This window comes from Zea mays, chromosome 8 (assembly GCF_902167145.1).
Source record: "Zea mays cultivar B73 chromosome 8, Zm-B73-REFERENCE-NAM-5.0, whole genome shotgun sequence".
NCBI classification, from domain to species: Eukaryota; Viridiplantae; Streptophyta; class Magnoliopsida; order Poales; family Poaceae; genus Zea; species Zea mays.
This window is the reverse complement of record NC_050103.1, coordinates 107209211-107226460: the sequence shown is the minus strand read 5'-3', so window position 1 is coordinate 107226460 and position 17250 is coordinate 107209211. Positions and strand designations below refer to the sequence as shown.

At 41.8% G+C, this 17250-nt stretch overlaps 1 pseudogene; it reads right to left on the bottom strand.

Annotated features, from left to right (window-relative positions):
- Nucleotides 1-4142: 4142 nt before the first annotated feature.
- Nucleotides 4143-5521, bottom strand: LOC109941844 (spermidine synthase 1-like; annotated as a pseudogene).
- Nucleotides 5522-17250: the final 11729 nt, after the last annotated feature.

Sequence of the window (17250 nt, the reverse complement as noted above, 5' to 3'; positions counted from 1 at the left end):
CACAAAACAGTAAAAGCTGAGGGAAAAAACTTTACCTTAAAATTGGAATAGAATAAGCTGCCGACGATATGTTGTCGTCGGTATCTGCTAATGTCAGCTTCAAGCTTCGGAAAACCAACACTCTTTGACATAGTGCTGATAATCTTCACCCCAGTTCGATCTCGAATACATCCTAAGGCTTCTTCGTTAATTCCGCCGAAGAGCATGGCTCCTCACTGGTAGCCAGAGGATATAGCATACTCCTGCAGCTCCTCCTTCTCAGCCTTGGATAATTCTTGACCAATTATATTTTGAAAGTTGAAGCCTTTTTCTTCCGAAATATCTTCGGCAATTTCCTTCCCTTTCTCAGGCACTGCGGCCAGGACTTCTTCTGCAGTCGCAGCAGTCTCCTCCGCAGCCAAATCCAAGAGCACTTTATCAATAGCGGATAATGTACTCTCCATATTGGTAGCTTCGGCAGCCACAGCGCATCGGCAGAAGCAGCAGCTTCGGCAACTGATGTCATTTTCGATGCTGAGACTGGCGGTGACGTTTCCTCAATGGCTTGCATAACGGTAACAATTCTTCGCTTTTTGGCCCAACTACCTTTTTCGCTGCCGAAGGCTCATCCTTCTTCTATAGAAGCTTCGTCAGTTGCGGCCCTAGAGGACTTAGCAGCTTGATAGGTAAGGATTCGGTCATTACCTTTAAAATTTCTTCTACTTCAGCAGCAGAAGGCGTTGAAGGGGTTTCCTCTTCTATCTCAGCTGCTTTTGGCTCCGGAGTTGCATCCCTTCTCTTCTTCGAAGTAGCCACCTTCGGCTCAGGATTGGATTTTCTCTTTTTCAGAGCTTCTTCATCCTCTTTCACCATCCTAGCAGCATGTCTGCTCAGAACACTGAAAACCCTTTTTCTCTTTGTCCCTTTGGCACCCTTGCTTAGTCGTTCATAATCAGGGTATTCAAAGTTTAAAGCATCCATTACCCGATTCAACCTTCGTTTTGGTCGGGTGCCGAAGGCTGCAGTCATCAGTTGATCTTCTTTTTTGGTATAATTACCCAAAATTTCGTTGCACATAGTTTCAATCATTTCTAGCCACTCTTGGCAAGGCTCTTTGAATTGTTTCTCAAACTTGAAGCGATAGGACAATCGAACAAGTTCACTCTTCTTTTTTGTTCCTTTTAGCTTCGGCATACTCCATTCGCTCAATGTTGGAGATACCCTGTTGGCCAGATATTCTTGCACTAGATCCCTAGTGCTGATATGTTCAGCCAGCACTCTGAATTATGCTACGGCCAGCTGGCAAGGTGACCCTGGCTTCATATTGCACAAGGGTCTGGTCATCCCGAAGCTTAAACTCAGTGGGCTCATGACCATCGTCTTCAACTTCTCCCTCTTCTTCTCATCGGCCTTGATATAGAACCACTCACTCTTCCAGCCAGTTGGCCACTTGGTGCGATAGCCGAGGACCGGAGCCTTCGTATCCTTGCGATACACGAAGTTATAACAGCCAAAATTTTAATGTAGCACGTCTTCTCTGGCCTTCGTTTGGTAATGTAGCTCATGCACTCAGCAAAAACCTTCGGCATTTGGGTCCATCCCTTGGCTTCGAAGGGCCCAGATGAAAATGCTGAGCCTAACGATGGCGTTAGGGGTCAGCTGATGAATAAAGATTTCATAATTATCCAAAATTTCTCCAATTATCTCATTCAGCGGAAACTGTAATCCTGCTCTGAAAAAGCTTTTGAAAACTACCACTTCATCATCTTTCGCTGTCGGAGTGGTTTCTTCCCCAGCAAAACGAATAAGCTTCTTCTCAGCTTCTCCGAAGTAGCCCAGCTTCATCATCATGGCCATATCAGCTTCAGACACAGTAGATTTTTCAAAATCCAAGTGGCTGGGTTTTGACGGGATCAAAATGCTATATTCCTCTTCTTCTTCATCAGCGTTTTCCTCCTCAACATCTTGTTCAGCTTCGGCAGCAGGTGCACCTTCTTCAATGGCTCCCTCCATCACAACTAGGCCCGATTGTCTCATGACTTCGGAGATTGGAGCTGTCTCAGTGGCTCCAGTCTCCTCCCCTTCACGGGTCACCCTCGCAGTCGAGCGTACTCTAGCCATCTGATGATGAACTTTTTGCAGTTTTTATGAAGCTGATGTTCTTTACAGTTTTTTGATGAAACTCTCTCTTTTGACGAAGCTAATTCAAGATGATGGTTTGCTCGAGAATGCAGTGAAAAAGCTTCGGCTATGGTTAAATTTTTCAACAGCGCAACAGTGCAATGGCAATGAATGTTGTGGTAACTTCACACCTACCCGTCTGTTTATATAGTGCTGCAGGTGGGAAGGTGAATCGCCAAGTTGCCCGCACCCGCTGAACAGTTACCCGCACCCACTGAACGGTGGACCACTCGGCGCTTGGGAGGTGAATCACTAGACCGTGTGTACCCGCCGCATGGTGGGCCACCTCGCGCTCGGAATATTTTAATCGTCTCTCGGCAACGAGCTCAGGGAAGGTGTTTTTCGGACCTTCGACATTTCGAAGCCTTGGAGATTTTTCACGGATCAAGCTCATTATGAAAAACGATCTAGCACCGCGAAGGGGCTACTGTTGGGGGTCTGCTTCATCGCCGAAGGTCCTTTAAGAAGAAACACCTTCGGAAGATCAGCACATAAGCAATTACAGAGCGAAGGGACACGCCGAAGCTACCATCCAGGGAGCTTCGGCATAGCGACATTCCTTGAGACGAAGGGCTGCACCGACTTAAAGAGGAAAAGACCAATCAGTCCATGGTAATTTGTGTCATGATTGTAACTAGTTGTCAAGGACATAAATGTAATTTTAACTGGGCTGCGTCCCGTGCCTATAAATAGGTGAACAGTACCCCCTGTACTGTTCACGCTGGCTTGTACTCGCTCGTGCATCACGCTTGTACTTTTGCCTTCTGTCAAGCCGAAGGTACAAATGTAATTCAATATTGTTCTTATTCATCCATGATTATATAATAAGGATATATAAATGATGTTATATGATTATTCATGTTATTTCTCATGTTTCATATGCTCCTTCTTTCATTAATGTATACTGTGATGATGAAGGTACGTCCTTCATGATCTTCGTCTGATGATCGTTATATCCTAAGGGAAATAATGCTTCGAAGGACGAAGGGCATTAACCATTAACCTCTTTTTGTGTTGCCTTGTTCTTAATTCATAGCATTTGAGAACAAGTCCCCAACACAATCAAACATCAAAATTAGGATATACTAGTCAGTTACCCGTGCGTTGCGACGGCTCACAACAATATCCATGTAAACTATCCACCAAAAAGATCTCAAATTTTTTTATTGATTGTCTTCGCTCTCCGCATAATATTTTTTTATTTGACTAACTGATGTTGTTTACTCCATCCAATATGTCTTGGTATAACACGACCAATGAAGAGAGCGATTAGAAGAGAGTTCACAATGACTGACTGAATGAACAAAGATTATAGAATGACATAATTCCACCATACAGAGATCAAATAAGAGGAAGTTTGTGAGCTAAAATTAGAATCGATCTTGTGTGATATCTAGCAGCAGCGAAAGATAGTGTTTAAGTGGCACAGACTGCATCAGCACACTGTTAGAAACAAGCTCCTCCTATGCATACAATTACATCAAGGAGGGATCTCATTGTATATTACTGTTTGTGGTCCCATATGGCAAAATGAGATGAACGAAAAAACAGAATCATTAGACAGCAAGCTTACATAGCTAGGATTGTAGCAGGGAAGCAATACCAAGCAAAACACAAGCCCAAAAGAGAAGATACAATTAGAAACAATATTATTTCACTTAGCCGCTCCTAGAACTTGAGGTCAGATCAGAATGGCACAAATCAGTAGCACAAAATGCAGTATTAAAATACGAAAATGAATGCATTTTAAACATTGAAAACAGCACAGCAGAAGTAGCTAACATCAGTCAAAAAAATCAAGTAATACCAGTAAAATCAATTGAAGACCTAAATTTGAACGTAGATAAAGACATGTAGACCAAACTATTGATGTCCAGACAAATTTAACAGAGAGCAAATGTTCTAGAACACCCCACCCCAAATCCCCTCATCACCAAAGAAGCCTGAGTGTGGTCTAGAGAAGGGATAAATAATATCAGTGATCATTGCCAAGTATTGTGCAAATACAGGAAGAGAAATCTTACATCTACCACCATCTTGTCAATTTCACAGATGTCAATTTGTTCCACATAGGAATGCCGTGAAACCTCAGGAAGAACACCACCGTCACCCCCTCCAATAACCAGCACCTGTGTATCATGAAACAATTTAAAGTTACATCCAATAAATTTTAAAAACTATTAGCATTCATCATTTGAAAAGTATAAAAAATCACCTAGTTAATGAACTTGGCAATACAACCACATTCTAACAATTTTTTTACCACAAACTTCTCCAGGTATTACAAGTTCAAACAAATTATAAGCAAGAACTGTATAAAGTAACCGATGACCTATTCTTACATCTGTTTCAATCGATGCAAATAGCATCAGAGTACACATTTTAATGCTAAACGCACCACATCATATACGTGATTATCCTTGGCTATGATCCCGCAAGTATTTCAAATTCGCCTCAACAATCATGCTATAATAAGCTAATAATTGCAGTTCCGATTTAGTCTATTTACCATAAAAATAAATGAAGAAATGTATTCAGCTTATTTTCTAATAATTGTATATAAGTCAATCAAAGATGTTCATAAAGGCAAGGTACCAACAGCAAAAACAAAAGATTATGGCATGTACCTTCTTGGGGTCTTTGATGGAGCAAAGGGGCAGGTGAGTGATAATCTCTTGGTAAGCACACTCATCCCTCTCTATAACCTGAATAACTCCATCGAGGACGAGCACCTTCCCATACGTAGAGGACTACAATTTGAAATGCAAAACAGAGAGGCACAGAATCAAGCCCCGTTGACGAATCGCAGGTGTGCTTTAGGTGCCAGCAAATAGGGAAATTAACGATTACTGAAAGACCATAACGTTTTGGTAGTCTGACTTCCCTTGGAACAGCACCTTCGCCACCTTCAAAGAGTGCGCCTCACCTGCCATTTAGTAGCCACCAAAATAGACCCACGAGCAAGGGCAAACACACGTGGATCCGCATGAGCAGGCAGCGACGAAAGAAGAATATCCGAGCTTCGAAGGGAGAGTGTGTGTGGTCGACAGGACAGGAGAGCATCACGATGCGCAGCAGAGGAGCGGTGCGAATAGGAGGCGCAGAGCAGCAGGACGCACCGGGCCACATGGGGCTAATCTCGGAGAACCATCCCGGGATGACTGCGGAGATCCCCGCCGCGACGACATCCTCCCCGCTCTGCCGCGTCCTCTTGGCCGCGGCCTCGGCTTCCATTCCGAAACCCTGAGCGCGCGAGGGAGGGGTGTGCGGGCTGGCGGCGGCTGGGGAGTGGGAGTGGGAGAGGGGCGCCGCGCTCGCAGCCGCGTTTGCCTTCTGCGTGCGAGGTTTTTGGGTTTGCTCGCCTTGACGCCATGGGGCAGGCCATGGAATGCCTCAGATCCACCATCCAGGGCGACCTCCGCGTCAAGGAGCAGGGAAAGCAGCAGCCTCCTCCCGCTCTGTCCTTCTGCCTTGCTTCTTCGCCTCCTCGCCCCACCTTGGTTTTTTGCTTCTAACTTGCAAAGGATGAAATCTGGTCCTTGTTTATAGCGGAATTACTGGATGAAATCGGGTCCTTGTTTATAGCATGATTAGTTTGGTGAGATAAAGCTTATCTAGGAGAGGAATAACAACCGGTGAGGGATAGAAGCTATAAGAGCGGTTGGAGCAGAGCGGATGGCGGCGTGGGGAGGAGAATGGAAGGGGAGGAGGCCGGACGGTTGTTTGGGAGCGCGAGAAGGGGAGGAGGTCGGGCGGTTGTTTGGGAGCGCGAGAAGGAGGCCACGTACTGCGGTTGAATTTAAAAAAAGTGGAAGGGTTTTCTTATAAATTATTGACGCACGACGACCGTTGAAACTGGTGCTTTAAGTATAGTATAGAAAAGCAACATGAAAGATGAAATCAACATGTTATAAAACTATATTTAAATATAGATAGCATGATATAATTTTTTTTCTTCACATGGGAACTGGGAACATACCTATCATAATCTCATAGAAACATTCTACGATTGCAATCATTCATCTTATGAAATCGATCTATCAAAATATTATTTGAGATTGTAGCTAGAAAGTTTGGCTCGACAAAGCAAATGATGCAATCATTCATAAAATTGTTACCAATATGATTACGAAGTATTGTCTTCACAATTTTCATTGCTGAAAAACACCTCTCCATGGATGCAGTGGCAACTGGCAGAACTAGAACTAACTTTAAAAGTCGATAGACCAAACCGAAAGCAAGGTGCTTCTTTGTATCAACCATCAGCTTATCAAGTTCGGTTAAGGTGTTCAGGTTGGAAAATCTGTCATCAGCTTGTACATTAGCAATGTAGATCTCAAGATCATGAGCAAGATCCTTTAGTTCTTCTGAAGTAAAGTCATCTGGATAAAGCTTAGCTAATTCCACTAGGCTCTCCAACTTAAAATCACCATAAGAATTCATGGGACTAAAAGCAGCCATGTAAGTAATAATATTGAAATTTGTTTCACTGAAACGATCATTAAACTCAATAAGTAGCAAATCAATAACATGGTTCAAACAGTCCCATCTATAGTGCTGATAATTTGTGCGGTTTGACTTTTTCCTTGGTTTATGTCGATCAATATACTCTGCTTCCATATTTAATTGAGGGATATTGTGTTCTTCACAAAAGGAATATATTTTTTGCAATAAAGAATCCCATCCATCATCTCTAATCTTCTGAAATTTTTGTTTCGTTGACTCCACCTCTAACATAGCTGCCAATATATCTTGGTCTTTCCTTTGTAAACAAAGTGATAGAGCATTTGCATTTCCCAATATTATCAACATCAATTGCAGATGAAACACAAAATCAAAATCCTGAAGATAATCTATGAGCCCGCGGGCTTGACGCCTTTTCTTATCATTTGGACCATCTTTTTCCACATAATCTAGCACCTCAATAACAGAAGGAAATAGATTGTTTAGACTCTTAAGAGTCTTATAATGAGAACACCACCGAGTGTCTCCAGGTCTTTGAAGTGATTGTTCTTGGTTCAATCTTGCACCGCTACAAATTTGTCCAGTGCCTATTGCATTTTTTACTCTCTCTTGTTGACTTTCTCGAATCATGTCCTTCCATTTTCATGAAGCTCCAGCCACATTAAGAAGAAGAGATATCATGTCAAAGAAGTCACTAATGTCATCATTCTTTTTAGCCACAACCACTATCACTAATTGGAGTTGGTGAGCAAAACAATGAATATAATATGCTGAGCTATCACTAATTGGAGTTGGTGAGCAAAACAATGAATATAATACGCTGACTTACTCTCTCTCAAAACCAAAACTCTCAAGCCATTGAACTCACCTCTCATGTTGCTTGCTCCATCATAACCTTGTCTGCTCACTTGTTTCCAACTCAATTTGTACTTGGCAAATAATTGATCAACGTTGGTTTTGAGACATAAAGATGTTGTCTCATTGACATGAACTACACCAATTAGTCTTTCTTTGAGCACTCCACATTTATCGACATATCGCAAAACCACAACCATTTGTTCCTTGTCTGAAACATCAGCAGATTCATCATCCAACAAGCAAAACACATCACCCCCGATCTCTTCGATGATAGACTCAACTATGATCTGCACAAATGTAAAACCATTTTTTGAGTTGATGCATCAATCAATATCACAAAAATAAAAACAACATGCAACAATATTACCTCTTCAAAGCATAGAGCAATGTCCTTTTGAATTGATGGAGCCACCATTTTATGGTTTTCAGGAGCATTTCTTAGCACAACCTTCATATTTTTTTTCATTTTGCTCCGCCAAAAGCTTTATCAACTCTAGAAAATTCCCCCGATTAATAGATGTTTCTGATTCATCATGGCCCCAAAATGCTAATCCTTGATGGAGTAGGAACCTAGTTGCATTTATGGAGGTACTTAGTCGAATAAAATAATCCTCTTTTGCAACATCTCTCTGCTTATTAAGGCCAACAATAATTGATTGGTCTAGCTTTAGCAAATTGTTACACCTTTTCACACCAACATTATGAAAACCATTTAACTTGCTTGCATGAACATCTAATCTATCTTTCTTGTTCTAGGAAGAGAAACCTTTTGTTACAAAATCATCATTTTCGGCCTGACCTTCAATACAATCTCTAAACAAGTAGCAGTAAAGACAAAAAGCTCTATCCACCTTCTCACTATATTCAATCCAATTGTACTCATCAAACCATGCTAGGTTAAATCGACGTGGCTTGCCCACTATGATTTTTTGTGGATACTTAAAACTAGGTTGTGGTCTGTGAGGACCTTTAACCAGGTACCTTCTTCTAATCTAATCTTGTAGCTTAAGCCAGGATAATCTGTGATTCTCCTCCTATCAGCCGGATCATATGGAAGTTCATCTAAATTGACATCTTTTGGTGACAGCACCAAATAATCTTGGGCAGGCTGAGAATGGCTACTGACATTTATGTTTGGTGCATCTTGATTTCCTTCTGAAGTCCCTTCATCATTGGTTGATGGCAATTTTCTTTTGAAGAACCGCTCCATTGTAGGAACGGTCTGGCGTCTACGATGAACAAGAATTAAGAAATATATATATAAATTAAGAACAAAATTAATAAAAATCAAAAGGCAAAATCCATTAGCATCGCTTGAGAAAAAATGAGTTGGGGATTCTAGTGGAGAACTGGGGATTAGGGAAAAGAATTTTCACCTGATCGTTCGTCGTGATCCTGGTCTCGCAGAACGCGGATCGCTGTTGTTTCCTGCTACTTGCGTTGGATATTGGTTGATGGTTGCAGACTGCAGCGGCGTGTGGTGAGTGGCGGACTGCGGTCTGCGGCGGCGAGAAGGGTAGACGCGTATTGGAGCAAGTCAACTGGTCGAGCAGGGCAGCAGGCTGCAAGCCGCTAGGCATGAAACGGTGAGAGGCTGAGAGCCTAGGAAGAAAATATGCTTTGGGCTGCTTGCCGCAGGCCACATCCCACATGTGATTACCTATTGATGGGCCGAAGGGATGGTTAATGGTGTCACAATTTTTTTGATGGTGTCCTTCATAGTCAAATTTTATAATGTACACATGTTTTAGAAAAATTATTGGTGTCATGGGACACCACAACTAACACTGTACGTCCGCCTCTGTGCGTGGTTATCCATCTAATCACATGGAATTTGTTAGCTATTTTATATATATATATATATATATATATATATATATATATATATATATATATATATATATATTAGGTATATGCCCGTGCGTTGCTACGAAATCAATACATTGATATATTAAAAGACAGAGGTGCTGTTTGGTTTATAAAACGTAGCGTAAATGTTAATAATTCACATTAAAGTACTAATGGTAATAAGTTTGAATAGGGCAGTATCACTTTCTAGTGTGGTATCCGATTACAGTTAGACTTAAACAAACATGATTACAAATATGTGAACCACAACACCTAATTGTTATTCTATCTAAATAGAAGTTAGTACACATATATAGCTGGTATTCTGAAAATATTATTAAACTTCACAGTCCTAGTTTTGCAGCATAGGTAAACTTATAATCATGTGGAGAACCAGGAAGTCAAAACTTTGGATGTAAAAAAGATACATTTTGTTACAGCCAGACAAAAAACAAGTTAAATCAAATGTCTAAGAGATAATAAGAAAGACCATATTAAAAAAAATAGAGGCAACTTTACCCATCATCACACTCAAGATGAACTGAGTGGTCCTTGTTCAGAATTATTTCCTGACATATGTGCTACAACTCATGATGGAAGAAGTTGCAACTGCAGCAGCACTCCCTTAAGGTACATTATTCTCTTCGCATGCAACCATATAGATAATTATCCGAAGGAGTATCTTACAGTTATAGGAATGGAATCCGTAAATAAACAAACAGAGAAAGGTTTCTGTCAAAAAGAAGGAACAAATAAACCTAGCTACGAAGAACCGACAGACTGCCAGTTTCAACTATCAAACCATTCAGAAGAATTTGTTACATCTAGACAAACATCAGCTAGCGTGCACTATCTGTGAAAAACATCCGACTGTTTGAGGTGTATGACCAGATGTATGCATACGACGCCAATCATTATGATGATTACGCAAAGGATGATCTGAAAAATAAAGGAAAAGTTAGATCACAGATGTTCAGTGTCCAGCAACTTCGGGGTTCAGATCCAGTAAGTGTTGGCATGTATGTGTCAGTGTTTGTAGTTAGTTACCTCCCATAAAGGTATTGCACCCTTCTTGATGGAGAGATAGCACACATATGGGAGTATCAGAGCCTATAAATCGTGAAGCACATTTTTATTAACTTGTTCAATTGTCCCACCAAAAATCCACTGCAGAAGTTTGGGTAAAATGTTTTACAGAACCTGCCACAAGCATTGTGAAGACAGATCCAAGCAATGTCATCACCAGGGCTGAAAATCAGAGGGCACATGCATGACGTTTTTGGTGGGAATTAGAATTTACTTCATCCGTTCAAAACTATAAAATGTTTTATTTTCTAGATATATTGTTTTTACTATATATCTAACATATAATGTATCTAAATGCAACAACGAGATATATTATTTTTGGAATGCTTTGAGGCTGGAAAATCCAAAATGCTTTTGCAAAATAGCACTCATTATGTCCATTTGGCTGAACACAGATAATCTTATGTTGTAAGAATATAAAGCATAGAATATAATTGTTAATAAAGACTAAACAATGAATGATCATGCTTACAGAAATTTATTCCATGAGATTCTATGTCGTTAACAAACAATTCAGTTTTAATAGAAATACCGTGGGTCTAGTTTGTTAGAACCTCCTTGTAGATGATGTTCTTGGTATATGTCCCACAATCTATTATGGGGTTCTTTCTTACACCCTTCCTCGACCTCTTTGTCCCATCGATCCTTGCAGCTTAGAAAACAATAGTGTTACACATATCTCTTCATCGCATTGACATGATTGTTTTTTGTTTTAAGATCCAAGTTGGTTCTGAATACATGAATTTGGGTGATCAATGTGTATTGGAAAGCATAAAATACCAATCCATGTTTTATTCCATTTTGAGATCATTTTGGCATGTAGCTTTAAGTGGTGACTGATGAGATAGAACATCAGTACCATTAAATCTGGTACTTGCATCCCTGTCTAGCTTACTCATTCATTCTGTTTGAACTAAACAGTAGAGACATCTGGTTCTTGCATCCCTAAACAGTAAAGACATTGGCTGAACTAAATTTTGGGCAGACCTACCCATTCATTCTGTTTGAACTAACCAGTAGACACATCTGGTACTTGCATCCCTATCTAGCTTACCCATTCATTCTGTTTGAACTAAACAGTAGAGACATCTGGTACTTGCATCCCTATCTAGCTTACCCATTCATTCTGTTCTTGCATCCCTAGATAGTAAAGACACTGGATTCAAATAGTAGATACATTTGGCAGTGCCAGAACCGAAGTAATTCGAACTAAACAGTAGCTATTCCTTGGAGAGATTGGGGTTGCCGTGTTTGTTGGACTGGCATGAGACAAAACAACAGTACCATGAAAGTGAAACTGAAAAGAAATCACAAGATAGACGATGATGGAGGAACTGATGATCCATCCCTTTAGAGACCTCGACGGTATCATCGAGAAAGAGATTAAATTTTAGATCCAACTTCAAAGGTAATTGAAACTCTATAACTCCAACACTGCTTCTAAGCTATGTATTTGAAACTCTATATTATTTTGCTCCAGCTATGTTATTGTCTAAACATGGATTGGGTTGAAAACAGCTCCTCTTGGATCATATAAAATATCTAACCAATCTACAACAGTGTAATCCCAATCTATCTATGTATTTTATGGATTAAAACATCACATGATGAAATAAACACTACACGCCTACTTATGCGTCCACAAAATTTTCTTGTGCAAGAATATAACATAATCTGCTATCAAGCATACAAAGACATCCGACAGTTGCAGACTTGAATCAATCAATGAATAGATCCAACCACAAATAATAACCAAGATTAAACACAACAAATAAAGGTCTCTACTTGTGTAGCGTCCACAAATTTTATCTGTCTAAACCTAAAACCTATTTGCATAATCAAGCATACAAAGACATCTGGTACTTGCATCCCTATATAGCTTACCCATTCATTCTGTTTGAAATAAACACTACACACCTACTTGTGCGTCCACAAAATTTTCTTATGCAATAATATAGCATAATCTGCTATCAAGCATACAGAGACATCTGACAGCTGCATACTTGAATCAAGCAATGAATAGATCCAACCACAAATAAAAAACAAGATTAAACACAGCTAAAAAAGGTCTCTACTTGTGTAGCGTCCACAAATTTTATCTGTCTAAACCTAAAACCTATTTGCATAATCAAGCATACAGAGACATCTGGTACTTGCATCCCTATCTAGCTTACCCATTCATTCTGTTTGAACTAAACAGTAGAGACATCTGGTACTTGCATCCCTATCTAGCTTACCCATTCATTATGTTTGAACTAACCAGTAGAGACATCTGGTACTTGCATCCCTATCTAGCTTACCCATTCATTCTGTTTGAACTAAACAGTAGAGACATCTGGTACTTGCATCCCTATCTAGCTTACCCATTCATTATGTTCTTGCATCCCTAGATAGTAAAGACACTGGCTTCAAATAGTAGAGAAATTTGGCAGTGCTAGAATCGAAGTCATTCAAACTAAACAGTAGAGACATTACCTTGCAAAGTTGATGCCAAAGCAGAACTATTCCTTCGAGAGATTGGGGCTGCCGTGTTTGTGGACTGGGGTGGCATGGTTTTTAAGGACGACCCAAATCGGCATCGATGGTAGGTCTGCATCGATTTGGGGTGAGGTTTTGGGCAGCATGATTCTCGTTGATGGTAGGTTAGCGGGCTTTTAGGCTCCCAGATTCTCATCGATCTGGGGCGATGTCGGGGTCCCGCGTGCGATTGTGACGATGGTAGGCGCCGTGGCATGGGCATGTTGTGGCACGGGAAGCTTGTCCGCGAATGTCGACGCACGAATTGGGGCGATGATGGGGCCACGCACTGTCGACGTTGTCGGGACCCTGCGACAATGGTGTGGCGCCTCGATGTGGGGAAGCGATGTCCGCGAATGTCGATAGGCGATGTGGGAAGGGAGAGGAACTAGGACAGATTTGGGGAAGGTTGGTCTGCGAACGTTGACGCCTGATGTGGGGAAGGGAGAGGAACCGAGCGGGATTTGGGGCGAGCGAGCAGATCGGCGCGCGCGTGGTGTGTGCTGGCGAGGTGCCGGAGCGGGATCTGGGCGCTCTGGAGACGCCGGAGGGTTGGTGGAGAAGGGTGGGGGCATGGTGAAGCTGTGGCGAGCAGATCGGCGCAACCTTCCATCGGCAGACGCGGACGCGCGGTTCGAGCCGGTGGACGCGGATTCTGCGGACACGAATTCTGCGGACGCGGATGCGCGGTGGGAGCGCAGCGCGGCAGAACATGGCGCACGGATTGTGGACGCCTATAATAGTGTCTTATAGAATAGTAGATATATATATATGTGTGTGTGTGTGAAGGGGTATGGTCGATTGAGAACTCTCAACATATTCCAATCGAACCAATTACTTTCTTTACCATTTCTGCCCTAGGAGTAGATTGAGCGTAGTTCTAGTTATAGCTTTCCGCATATTCGACTTTACGTCGTCTAGATCCGTCTTGGGAGGCCTCCCAATCCCAAGACAGTCATAGGTTCTTACCCCTCCCGGTGAGTAAGATCTAGTTGTCCATTCAAGATACTCTACCTCGTTTGTCTCTTAATTTCTAGTCGACTCCACATCGTCTAGGGACGCCTCGATGACATGTCGACTAGGAACACTCTAATATCTCTCCCCCAAGGGCGAGATCTAGATTCCAGCAAGGAGGAAGACGACCCTACGCCATCACGGACCGTCCAACCCAGAGCGCGGACCGTCTGGTGCGACGCAGGGAAGGCATCGCTCCTGCGCCTAGGTCACGGATCATCCGGCCCAGAGCCACAGACAGTCCGCGCTGCCGCAAAGTGCACTGCCAAGCGGTACACCCCTACTCATTAGAGCTGCCCAGATCGACGTCAACACACTTTTTGGTGACTCCGCTGGGGAACAAGGTTGCAGATCTACAAAATCAAGCTTATATGGCCAATTCTAAAGATCTCAACGGTGCTTCTCCAAACTACGACACAAGGATGACTATTTTGTCGGTCGCTAAGCATAAAAAATAGAAGATGACATGAGGAAACAATTGACAGATACTTGTTTATATGTCACTATGTTGATGATATTATCTTTGGGTCTACTAACAAGTCATCTCGTGAAGAGTTTGAGATGTCCATGATGGGAGAGTTGAAGTATTTCTTAAGATTTCAAATTAAGCAGCTCCAGGAAAGCACCTTCATCAGCTAAACAAAGTACACTCAAGACATACTTAAGAAGTTTGGAATGAAGGATGCTAAGGCCATCAAGACTCCAATTAGGACAAATGGGTATCTCGACCTTGACAAAGAAGGTAAATCAGTAGACCAAAAGGTATATCGGTCGATGATAGGATCTTTACTCAATTTATGTGCTTCATGAACAAACATTATGCTTTCTTTATGCATGTGTGCAAGATTCCAGGCTAGCCCTAAGGAATGTCACCTAAGGACTGTGAAAAGGATCTTGAAATATTTGGTTCATACTCCTAGCTTTGGGCTTTGGTACCAAAGGGGACCTACCTTTAATCTTGTTGGGCATTCTAATGCTGATTATGCCGGATGTAAAGTTGACAAGAAGAGCACATCAGGGACTTGTTAGTTTTTGGGGAGATCCTTGGTGTCTTGGGTTTCAAAGAAACAAAACTCAATAGCTCTATCCACCGTTGAGGCTGAGTACATTGCTGCAGGGCATTGCTGTGAACAGTTACTTTGAATGAGGCAAACCCTTAGGGACTATGGCTACAAGTTGAGCAAATTTCCTCTTCCATGTGACAATGAGAGTGATATCCGCATGGCAGAGAATCTCATTGAACACAGCCACACTAAGCACATAGACATCAGGTACCACTTCCTAAGAGACCACTCACAAAGGGGAGATTTCGTTATTGACCATGTTAGCACCCACGAATAATTAGTTGATATCTTCACCAAGCCCTTAGATGAAAAGAGATTTTGTGAGCTTAGGAATGAACTGAATGTCTTAGATTCTCGGAATCTTGATTTTAATATTGTAGACTATGCTCATTTAATACCCTTGTTCATGGCATATCTCTTTCGTTTGGTACAATTACATATTTCTTATTCTTCTTTTGCCAAAGCTAATACTAATATGCTTTCAAGTGAATTTCTATACTTAGTATTAGATTGAAAGGGAAATAGAGTTGAAGGCCAAAGAAAAGCTTCCACTACATCTCCATCGGAATCAATTATTCCTTGCCTAACTCATGTACTTGAATTCATATCTTTCTTGTTAAATGCCTTGAGATTTCTTCGGTTTTGGCGCTTAATGCCAAAGAGGGGAAATTAATAGGCCAAAGCAAAAGGACCACACCACCACCCTATTTTAAAAAACTTTTTATCTTCCAAAATTGGTGCGATCGCATTTGCGAAAACCCTCTTGATAGCTAAGAAGAGAATAACTATTTATGCCAAAAGGGAGAACTTATTCAGGGAGAGTTTTAATTTGGCCAAAGGAAAAAAGCATTTGAAAAAGGGAGAATTATTCAAAATTAGAAAATGCTTTTTAAAATTCCATTCTTACACCTTAGGCCAATTGCAAATATTTTTTTAAAAGATTTTACCAAAGGATTTGCAAAAACAAGCTAAGTGGTGCAAATGTGGTCCAAAATTTTAACTATATAAAAAAACCTTCATATGTACTTCAAACTGCTTTCACTTCAGTATCTTATGCACACTTGTCAAAATTACTAACTAGTTACATTTCTACACTTCATATTTGCTTTGGTTTATGTTGGCATCAATCACCAAAAAGGGGAGATTGAATTGGAAATGTCCTTAACCATTATCTTAATTGATTGTGGTGCTTGATGACCATCACAACCTTATGGACTAACTAGTTTGCCTAAGTTCATTCTTTCATAGGTGCATAAGTCCATTCATCTCAATTCTAAGTCGACTATCTAGAATAACATAGATTATTTGGGACAGGGGACCTTTTCCGAGAAATCACCAGTGCCCTGTGCGTGGACCGTCCAGGCCCGTTTTCTACAATGGACTATGCGAGAATCACCTGTGCACGGACCGTCCAGGGGACCTTTTTCGAGAAATCATCCGTGACTCCTTGATGCATCTCGGACATGAACTATGTTGAAAACCACATTTCTACAATGGACCAAGCGTGGACCGTTCGACCCCTAGGCGTGGACTGACCGTCCGTTGAAACCAGAAAAACTCGAAGGTGCCAGGTTTGGTAAAATTCAGTTTTAGCATCCTCGCGGACCGTCCGGGGTACACGATCGGATCATCGACGAATGCTTTATTTGACATCTGACGACACATTTAATGCACTTATAGCTGTTTATATAGCCATTACTGCTGACCAATGCGATTTCAATCGTTGATGTGCAGGGGTGGACCATCCAGGCCAGGAGCGTGGACCGTCCGTGGAGGAATTTGGCAAAACAGGTCGCTGTAAGTTGCCGCTCTGTGTAATACACTGCCTCTCGTTGAACTCGTAAAAATGGGTCGTTTAAGCGAGCGCGTTTGTCAAAATAGGTCACGAGTAGATTGGGGTGTGCTGCCAGGTGGGGCCGCGATGTGTCGTGCCAACTATGCCCTTACGACCTCGTGACGCCATCTCCATTTCAGACTCTTCCTCCTCTGTCTTCTCTGGAGTTGTCTCTGTGTCTACGGAGGCGAACTAGGCTGGGCTGCGCGGCGACGACGACCAACACTCCCCTCTGCAGGTGATCTTCCCCCTTCCCTCTGTTAACTGTCCCCTGCCCTTTTCCCCACCATTTTCGACGCTTAGGCATGCTTCTGCCCCCTGTAGTTTAGGTTTTAGGGTTAGGGTTTATTGTTTACGGTTTTAGGTTGTAATGTTTATTTGCAGTTGTGAATGATGTATGCAGGG